The sequence below is a fragment of the Cynara cardunculus genome, unplaced genomic scaffold (genome assembly GCF_001531365.2).
Source record: "Cynara cardunculus var. scolymus isolate 2C unplaced genomic scaffold, CcrdV1 Un_Scaffold_2539, whole genome shotgun sequence".
NCBI classification, from domain to species: Eukaryota; Viridiplantae; Streptophyta; class Magnoliopsida; order Asterales; family Asteraceae; genus Cynara; species Cynara cardunculus.
This window is the reverse complement of record NW_020201126.1, coordinates 56,245-67,172: the sequence shown is the minus strand read 5'-3', so window position 1 is coordinate 67,172 and position 10,928 is coordinate 56,245.

The following is a 10,928-nucleotide window of genomic DNA, read 5'->3' as shown; positions in this document are numbered from 1 at the left end:
AATTCTATATCTCGTTAACACATGCTTTTGATGAATATTGACTCTTATACTTCTAGATTTTTCTTATAAATGTACTTACATGAGTCATGATGTGCATGATATCCATTTAAACTCACTAAGCTTTGTTAGCTTATCCTTTTAGTGGTAAACCTTTCAGGAAAAGAAGCTAAGAGTAAAGATAAAGTTGTAGATCGTTAATGGTTCGTGTTGGAATCGAAGAACGTCATATTTTGGTTGACGGTAGTTTATGCTTTTGGATAGTATTTGTCACTCTTTCCGGGTTGATGTTTTTCGATGAATATTTTCGGCCCTTTAGATGTAAATGTTGATCTAAAACTTATCTTTTGATGGTAAATATATATATATATGTATCCCGTATTTTGTTGAGGTTGAACTTGAAATTTAGCTTTAGATCTATCCATTAATTGTGGTTCGGTAACTGGTATGTTACATCTGGTCCTTCTAACCAGCGCTTCTGGTCCAACATGGACACTTAACAAAATAAAGAATTTTCTAATTCTTCACCTCTGTTCGGTATAGGGCAATGGATATTCATAATTTATGCAACACATAAAATCATGCTTTTCATAACAATTTTTTTACTGGAGCATATCTCTAGTACAACCGATTATGTTCTTCCTATTATATGTAAATTAAACTGTTAGAACTGAAAATCTGTATTAATTGTATTCGTCTTGAAAGTTAAATATAGTCTATAATTATAAAAGTCAGCGTGTTTGACTTTTCTTATAGGAGTTTGACTTTGACTTGTCTTTAATAGTTTGACCATATAAATAGAAGTTAGTCTTTGTAATTGTAGGAAGAGAGCTTATTTGTAAATCATATTACGTATAATAGAGTTTGACCAAAGTTGACTTTCTCTCTCATCTTCTTATTATGTTCTTACAAGATTATCCAGATCTGCCATTGATTCATGAAGGTTTATCTTGAAGATTGATCAAAGTGGACAAACATAAACAAAGGTGATCAGGATTTGTTATATAATAATGTTACCCGCTTTTAAAATCATATGATTCTAAATTACTTCGAAAACCATTTTGAAATTTTTTTTTTGGTTATAGTCGATGGTTTTTAAGGAAAACCAGCGTTCTCTATAACAGTGGCTCTGATACCAAATATGTCACATCCCGCTAAAGTGGAAACACGAGATGTAACAGGTAAGCGAGTCACAGCAACCGTTAATAAATAACACATTTCAAATTTTTACAATATAAAACAAGTTTAACATCATAACCAAATTTTGATAAATACATCTTTTACAAAAACCTCGAATATGAACTTAGTCGGTCTTGTCAAAAGTATGCTCCCAAAATACATCATTTCTTACTTATAACCTGAAAAGCATGGAACATAAAACAAGTCAACTACAAAGAGTTGGTGAGCTCACGGGTTTTCACATGCATAAAACATTATAATGCATAAACCATTTATTTGCAAACTTATACGTAAACTTTTTGCACTGAATAAATGTAAATCTACCACGATGTATAAACTTGAGACGCTACTGAGCCTTATCTGATCAACATGCCCCATTATTTTACGAATGACCATAAGTAGCCCGTATACTTATTTAGGTCCCACAGTTCATAGTAGTACTAATTCAGCGGTGGTCCAAATTCCACATGATTAGACCAAGAAAACATAGGTAATGTGCACCCCTTTCTGGGTGGGACTGTCAACACAATAGCGGCTATCCACAATACCACGGGCCGGGGACGTGCCCGAGTTAACAAGTAGCGTTTACGGACGGGGACTTTATTTGGAAAATATACTCTCAAGCACATCAATTTAGCATTTATTTTACAGTGCTAAAACAGTCAATATTTCATGACATAATAAACTTGACTAAACAGTTCTTTAGTCTGATGGTTTCAAACAAAGCTTGACTAAATAGTTCTTTAGCCCAATGGTTAAATAAATAAACAGTAAAGTTTGTTTAATCTCATGCTTTTCCCCTAGTTAAATAACAAAAAGTATTAAAAGTGGAGCCGTGAAAACTCACTGGTTTGACGATGAATATCCAAGAAGATGACGTCAGAAGCTCTCAACGTCCGCCCTACCTTCCTAAACAGACCAACATCCAGTATTCAGTTCACCTATGGATTCTTGACAAGGATAAAGCCTAGTTGCATCCTATGTAATGCCATCGGATTTTCACGAAATAAAGTCGATATTTTATTATTTCTTCTAAAACAGCCCAATATTTATATAAATTAGAAGGAATCAAAATCCTTTACTCAAAAGCTGATTTTTGGACATATATATTATAAATTATGTTCCAGGTATTTTTGGGTTTCACGAATCAGTATAAATAGGAACCTTCCAAAAGTCATTTTATGTCCAACTTTTCACATCATTCAAAATAATGAGATCAGCCGACTTTTCCAAATATCAAGAATTTTGAGTGGGTTTAAGTCACTCATTATTACCCTACAATCTAGAATTACACAACCCCCAAAACAGATTGCACACTCTTCGAGTGACAATTATTTACTCATCATTATCTAAAGATTTTAAAACTACCAAAAACGGTTAGCCTTCAGAAATTATTTTTCCGATTTCATTAAATTTTGAAGATGCACCAACCAATTTGGGATGCATGCAAGATTCTTCCATACTTCAAAACATATCTTAGATGATCAGACTTCGCATGCAAAGGGGCTTTCTCCTACTTTCTTAAAAATCAAAGAATATGGATCATGGATTATCATTCTTTTTGAAGACATTCACATGTCTTTGATGAATAATCTCCCCTCTTTAACTCTCCAGAATTTTATATAAAAGGCCAAGAAGTAGGAGTAGGAAGACAAAATCTTGTGTTATTTTATAAAAAGTGAGATAACAAGTATCATACCTTTTCTTGAAATCTTGAGTATTCTTCAAGATTGATAGAATTTCTAGAAGCTTGCTTGCGGGAATCGGCTGGAGGGTGATTTATTTTTAGAGAGAGGTTAGAGAGATGAAAAATTTAGGCTGAGAGAGTTTGGAAATGATAGTTTTTCAAAGGATGTGTGGTATTTATATGAGGATTTTTAAAGAAGGAAATGGGCTGGCCTTTAAGGGCCCAAACCCAAATAAAACTTTTATAAACCCACTATAATTTACCCAACATAAATAAGTAAAATAACACTATTAATTCCGAAATTCCACCTTTTGATAAATTATGTGGACATTCAAATGGGACTTTTGTATTTTAATTTAAAAGTTTATAATATCAACTTTATTTTATTTGGAGAATTATTAAAATATTTGGCATTACACAAGTTAACTTTATCGATTACTCGCCAAGGTGTGATCTTCCAAACTAAACTTGGGAACTAAGTCAGATGAACTCTAACCACCATGACTAGATCCTAGTAAATTAATAAATCTAAATATAGGATCTATAATAAAGTGCTAACCTGAAACTCAGAAATGACGGAATGTCACAATTACGAAAAGTGTTGTCCGAATAGGACAACGTGGTACATTAATCTATTCAATAATTTTGTACTACTTGGTTGACTACCGATAGATGAAATGGCGGTATAGCCGCGATAGATGAAATGGCAGTGTAACCACGATAGACGAAATGGTCGTGTAACCACTATAGACGAAATCGCGGTGTAACCGCAATAGATGACTGATCAAGATATAAATGTTACATTAATGTTCAAGTTTGATCTATAATGGGTTTTGAAGTATATTAGGTTAATGAGATCGTAATTTGCTCACTGGGACTTTTGGTCTAACCCTCAATTGATGTACTAAACTATTTTGCAAGTTATCCATCATCTCAGGATAAAGGCAAGGGACAAATGTAAAGAAGCAATATTAGAAGAAAGTGTTATTATCTGATAAATTTTTTGTTAATCCATATTGTTATTTTGTTATGCAAATAACCTTGGAATGTTTGTATAATATTGGTATGGAGAAATGTGGAGATATATGATATTATTTTGTGTATTAGTACTGTTTTATTCATGTTGGGTTGTTTCAACAAGTCAACCAGAAAAAATAAGTCGATTTCCTTTGAACTTTTAGCAGACTAAATAATCAAAATCAGATCCAAAAATCCGAGCCAAAAGAGTGATTATTAGCACTCAGAACATTAGATCACAACCATAGCTTTAGAGCAATGATTGTAGACTTTCAAACATTTAATTGATCAGGTTAGAAGAATGACTGAGAACACTCAAATATCTAATTAATCCAGAACTTCCAGGACATCGATTTCAAACCTTCGAGACCTTTGGTTGATCACGTCAAAAGAGATGAGTGAAGGCACTCAATGGTCTAGCCTCTTACAGAAAAAGTAGCAATTGCATATACTCAAACTCTGACTAGTCCAATCAAATTCCAAAATCAATCAAATAGTTCTGAAATCCTTTCAAATTTGGCTTTAATCATTAACCTCAAATATTGACAATAATGTTGTTGATGCTTCTCAGGGCAGATCTTGATAAAAAGTCATCTTATTCATTAAGCACAGTTGATTTTAGGGGAAGAATTCTTTAAGCACACACAGATTCACAATGGGAGACGATGAACAAGTACTCATGAGACGAGCGATGAGCATAGACTTAGCGATAAATTGCTCATTGCCTTAGGCGGAGAGCACCATGAACTCATGTTTATCAAGGCGTGAGCATATATCTGAGAGTATCAAAGTCCAATAAGTTTGACTGTACCCAAAAATTCATCAAATAAACCTAATTTTGATGACAAAATAGGTTCATATTCACCCAAAAACAAATCCTTTAAAAGGAATTCGATTAAACCATAAAGAATATGGTGAATTGATCAATTTTGGACCAAATAACAATCAAACAGGAAGCATTTCATAGATGAGTATTGTTCTTAAAAACAATTCTTGAATCTGCTGTAGATTTATAGATCGTATTGATAAAATTTAATTGATTTGGCTCTGATGCCAATTGTTGGACCCTAGATCCACAGGAGATCAAGGTTAAAGCGTTGATAAATGAGAGATTGTAGAAGACGATAAATAAAAACCGACCGTTTTCTTTATTGAGTGAAATGGAAATTACAAAACTCTCTCATTGACCTAAGCGACTCTCATATGTATTCGTTTTGTGTGAATTCTCTCTGATTGCCTTAGAGGAAATACCCTTTTATTGGCATTTCAAGAAAAGGCACCTTCTTGAAATAACACTTTGCAAAATCAACGTGTCTACCAATCAGTTGCATCTGTGTGTCTAGTTGCAATAACTGTTTCTCAATGCGTGTTGGAAAGAGACTGGAACGCTTGTAAGATGAGTCATGGAACCTTCACACAGACGAGATAAGTAGGAGACGCAGAGGCTCTGCATGTACTATGCAGAGGCTCTGTGTCTGGGAGTTGAGCTCTATACTGAGTACTTGGCTATTTGCGTGCAAGACTTGGGTCTTCATACCCTCTGTGTCTGAGCTCTGTATCTGAGCTCTATGTCCTAGCTCTCGGTTCCAGGCAACTTTATGACTAAGTCCTCTTGGACTAAATCATCTTCAAACTTCGTCTTCATAATTGACATTTAGAGCGCTAAACTCATTGATTCCAGATATTTGAAGAGTCTTTCAGAGCATATTTCAACCAGAGGAGCTTTGGTTGTATTGCAACTTAGCATCCAGGGGGGCTCTGGTCCTGAATCTAGAGGCTTTGGTTGCTCTTTCAGACTTAGTCATTTTGTCATAGATCAGATCTCTGAATCTTCCATACTTAGCCCGAATTGCTTTAATAGAACTTTCAGATTATTTAGAACAATTTTGGTCCTAACACTTGGGTTATTTATCAAAAAAAATTAATATCTTCTTAGATTGACCTCTTTTGTATTTATTTCTTCCAATTGTTTGACTTTATGGTACAAATCATCTCTTTCTTTAGAAATCATATCAAATTTCAATTGAATGTGAACCTTCTCACCTCCTACCACTTTCAATTTATTTTCTATTGTTAGAATATTATTTTCTGATTCATCCTTTTTAGATCTAATCTTTTCTTTTTCTCTTCTCAGGTTTTCACACAAACCTTTAAAACAAAAACTTTCAGTTTGAAATTTTAACATTAAAGCTCTTTCACCTTTTAATCTTTCTTTTAAAGAATTGAACTCAGTGTTCATGCATTCAATCTCATTAATTAATTTAGAATTGAAAGAATTAGGTACCTCGGATTCATTGTTAGATGATAATCCTCCTTCTTCAGTCTTGGCCATTAACCACATGTTTACTCGAGTGAAATGTCAAGCTTCGTCATCTCATGAATCTATCAGCCAACTCTCTTCTTCAGCAACTAAGGCCTTGCCATCTTCTAGAGTGTTAGCTAGATGAGCTTTCTTCAGATAATCATTCGAATCTTTGAACTTTCTCTATCGGCAGTCCTTGATGAAGTGACCAGTTTTTCCATAGTTGAAGCAACGGTTGTCTTCAACTTTGTTCTCATTCTAGTCTGTCACTTTAAATGGCTTATCATATTTGACTTTCTTGCCCTTGCTCTTGTCAAACTTCTTGAATTTCTCATTTCCAAACTTATTCTGGAATTTCTTTGTAAGGAGAGCCAACTTCTTTGAGAACTACCGAATATCATCATCTTAATCAACAAATGAACCCTTAGTAGATTCACTTTCAGATTGTTCTGATAACTCAGACTTCAAGGACTTGGAATCCTTTGTTTCAGATTTGCTCTTACCTTGCTTACCAAATCGAAGAGCCAATGAGTTTGTTAACTTCTTCTTATCATTCCCCAATTCTTTCACAATCTCTTCTTGCTCATATAAAATGCAGTACAAATCATGAATATCTTCTTCTGATATAGTTCATTTGAAGATTTACTACAAAAGTGTTTCACTCAGGCTGCAGATTCTTCATAAATTTGTAGTTGATTTCAGACACAGATTTTTGAAGATTATTCCTTTTTAGATCATTTAAAATAATGTTGAACCGGTTGTAGGATTCAGTAATGGATTCATTCTCTTTTCCCCTGAACCCCTCATAAGCATTGATGCACTGGTTCAGTCTGGTCTGTACAGATTTCTCACTTCCCAACATCTGTTTCTCAAGCTCATCCCACAGTTCCTTTGTCGACCCATGACTATCAATTCTGTTAAATAGTTCATTTGGAACGGCCATGAGCATAGAAAATTCTTGACACTTAGAATATTCTTGAAATACTTGAATATCGCTCACCACCATGAACAGAAAACCACTTGAAAAGGAAAATCGCTCAACACAGAATATCTCTCACACAAATATCCCTCATAACTTTAGGCGGTATACTAGGATATCAGGTAAGGCTTGGGAGGTGTTATCAACAAATTAAAATACCGCACAAGGCTTGGGTGGTATAAATAAATATCGAACCAGACTTTGTCGGTATTTTAAACTTCATAAGATGGGCGCTATCCACGAATATCGCTCAACGCTTAGTCGATATTTTTCAACTTTAAGACATTTCACAAATATCACTCAACATGTGGGTGGTATTCTAGAATATCGATTAAGCCTTTAAAATAATATCTCGCGAACACTTAACAAATATAAGGATATCTTTCAAAACTTGGCCGATTTAACCAAATATTTTGCAAGAGTTGACAGATTTCGTCAACACCTTTGGGCGATATTAACAAATATCGTGCAAGCTTTGACACCTTTGGGCGATATAAAGTAATATCGTGCAATAATATAGAAGATATCTTTGAATCTCTTCCAATACTTGAACAATTATTACAAAATCAGAATTCACACAACCTTTAACGAGCGATATAGATGTGAATATCGATCAATGCATTTTCATTGAGTGATGTTCTTGAGGATATCGCTTGATGAACATCTTTAATGGGCGATATATGGCAATAGAAAATACTTCAAAGAATTGCACAAAAATCCACAAAAACTCATAAATTGATGAAAAAACTAATACAGATTAGCACGGAATCAAGTTTAAAACATGTTTTGTAGGAATTTGGCTAAAAGTAGATCAAAATAGTCCAATTTGATCAAAATCAACAATCCAGTTTCGAACAATAAGAACAAAACATGTCAAAACAAATTTGAATAAATTGAACACAAAAATCGATTCCAATTTCAATTCCAGATGTTTCTGTTTGTCTCTGATACCAATTGTAGATCCCAGATCAAGTCAAAATCACAATTAGAACAGAATCAAGAACACAAGATTGATTTTGAATAATTGAATGTTTTTATAACCCAAATGATCACAAATTGTTCTTGAATATAATGATGCCCGATATGCTTACAAGTGATTGAACAAGATTAACTAACAACAACTAACAAGGGAACCTATTTATACCCTTGTTACAAAGCATGAAAGGCTAACTACAAAGCAATAAACAAAGCAATTTTAAACATTTCAAACACAAGAACTTGAATACAACATTTTTAACCCCACATCAGGCGAGTCACATCTTGTTGCGGTTAAAAAGATCTTTAGGTATCTCAAAGGCACACCAAATCTGGCCCTTTGGTATTCGAAAGTATCTAGTTTTGAGTTAACTGCTTTTACCGATTCTGACCATGCAGGTTGTAAGCTAGATAGAAATATCACCTTTGGATCATGTCAGTTCTTAAGAGACAAGCTAGTCAGCTGGAGTTCAAAGAAGCAAAATTGTGTTTCAACATCTACTGCAGAAGCAGAATACATCACAGCAACTAGTTGTTGTTCACAAGTGTTTTGGATGAAGACCCAAATTCTAGACTACGGATATGCACTAAAAAAATTCCTATGAATTGTGATTCAAAGAGTGCGATTGCAATAACTGGTAATCCAGTTCAGCACTCCAAGACCAAACAAATAGATATCAGGTATCATTTTGTTAAAGACCATGTTGAAAAAAGATCAATTGAAAAGCTTCCAACTTGTTGATTTATTCACAAAACCATTGTATGAGAAAAGGTTTTCATTTTCAATAAGCAAGTTTGGGATGTTAAATCTATCTGTATGATAATCTGATCAACATGTTGGGGGGGAGTTTGAGTCTCGAAAAACTTAATTCTCAAATATTAATCTATTTGTGTGAGACTGTGAATTCAAGGGGGAGCATTACAATTGTTAGAATGTTTATTTCAAAAGTGTATGTAAAAAGCCTCGTGCTCTAGTCAAGAGGACTTAGTCTAGAAAATTGCCTGGAACCAAGAGCTCGAATAAAGAGATGATACCCGGATACAGAGCTTGTCACTAAGAGGAAAGAAGATCGAAGATTGTGCATCAAAAACCTAAGGATTCAATACAGAGCCTGACTCAAGACATAGAGCCTCTGCAGTATACATGCAGAGCCTCTGGGTCTCTTACTCTTCCCTGCATGTGAAGGTTACACGACACGTCTTGCAAGTATTCCAGTCTCAGGATGACATGTTTCCAAAAACGGTGATTCCAATCAGACACATGGAGGCAGATGATTGGTGGACGCATTGACTCTCCTATTTCCCAAATTATGGAAAATTCCTTTTCTGGAAACACCTATAAAAAAAGGTAATTCATCTAAGATATCAATTACTAATCTTGAAGAGAAGAAGACGCGCTCCTTCCCAATTTATAGAGATATTTTAGCACTTGTGAGAAATTAGCTAGTTGAGAGATATTTTGTACACACACTTGTGCGTGTTCTTGGTGTTCTTGACATATTCTCATCAGCAATTCAAGTAAAGCTGAATTGTTCAATACTTCAAGGATGTATGTGTCTTGTTCATTTCTGTTTAACCTATTAGTTTCATAGTATTGCTTCCGCTCACTTATTGACTTAAGATATGATTACTAGTGCATTAGAGCATTTGGGTTCCTACAATTTGTATCAGAGCCTTCTAATCAGTCTATTGATTAGTTGGATCCAATCCATAAAGGACATCCTCTTTTGTTTGGTTATTTTATCTACTTGAAATCGGCTTTAATTCCATATCTCAAATTTTCTGTGCAAATTTGTAGATCTCATTTATTTCTATGAAGATAACTGTATTTGAATATTTTCTCGAAGTTTACGTTCTTCAAGTTATGTTTCCTATTCTTTGAAACTTCTAGTTTGTCTGTTTTACCCTTTTCTTGAAAGATGTCCAACCAATCCTGGAACTCGATGTATAGTGTTGGATCCCTCACTAAACCACCGACTCTTATTAGGGATGAATATCCCTAGTGGAAGATTCGGATGATAAACTTCTATGAAGGTCTTGACCTAGAATTGTATGAATCCATCAAACATGGTCCCTATGTGCCTATGACCATTATTCCCAAGGTTCTTGGTATTGGTACTTGTAACATACCCCAAACTTTATATTTGTATATAACATATATTTCATATAAAAGAATATAGATTACACCACATTGGTCCCACTAGTACAGAGTTTCTATATGTACAAAATTTACAACTGTAGAATTCCAAAAGAAAACTCTGAACTATCACATGCAATCTACATGAGTCTTCAAAATAAACAGATTGATCTTCAAGACAACAGATAAGCATAAAAAGAAAATATTCAGATTTTCCCTTTCCCCTTAACATCCTGAGACCCTGCTGGTCCTGCAATGCATATTTAAAACACAAAATGAGGGCTAGACCGGAAGGTCTAGTGAGATAACCCTTTCTTTGCAATTACAGGGTGAAGATCACCAAATTTTTTTTTAAAATCAACTGTTAATATAAACAAATTATGTTCTCTGAAATTTGTATAAAATAAAGAGATATAAAACTCCTCTGGCTCAATTGGTCAGAACTCCTCGGGTAATTAAAGACCAACGCCCTTCTTCTTCTAAAGACCAGAGCTCCTCTGTCTCTAAGGGATAGAGTTCTTTTTATTAAACATCTCCTCTAGTTTGCCCAAAGCCTCTACTCCGACGAACCAGTGCTTCTATACTAAAACTTTCAAAATGACAAGTCTTTTATTTAATCAGAACAAAAATTTTAAGAAAAAGAATTATTAAAAAT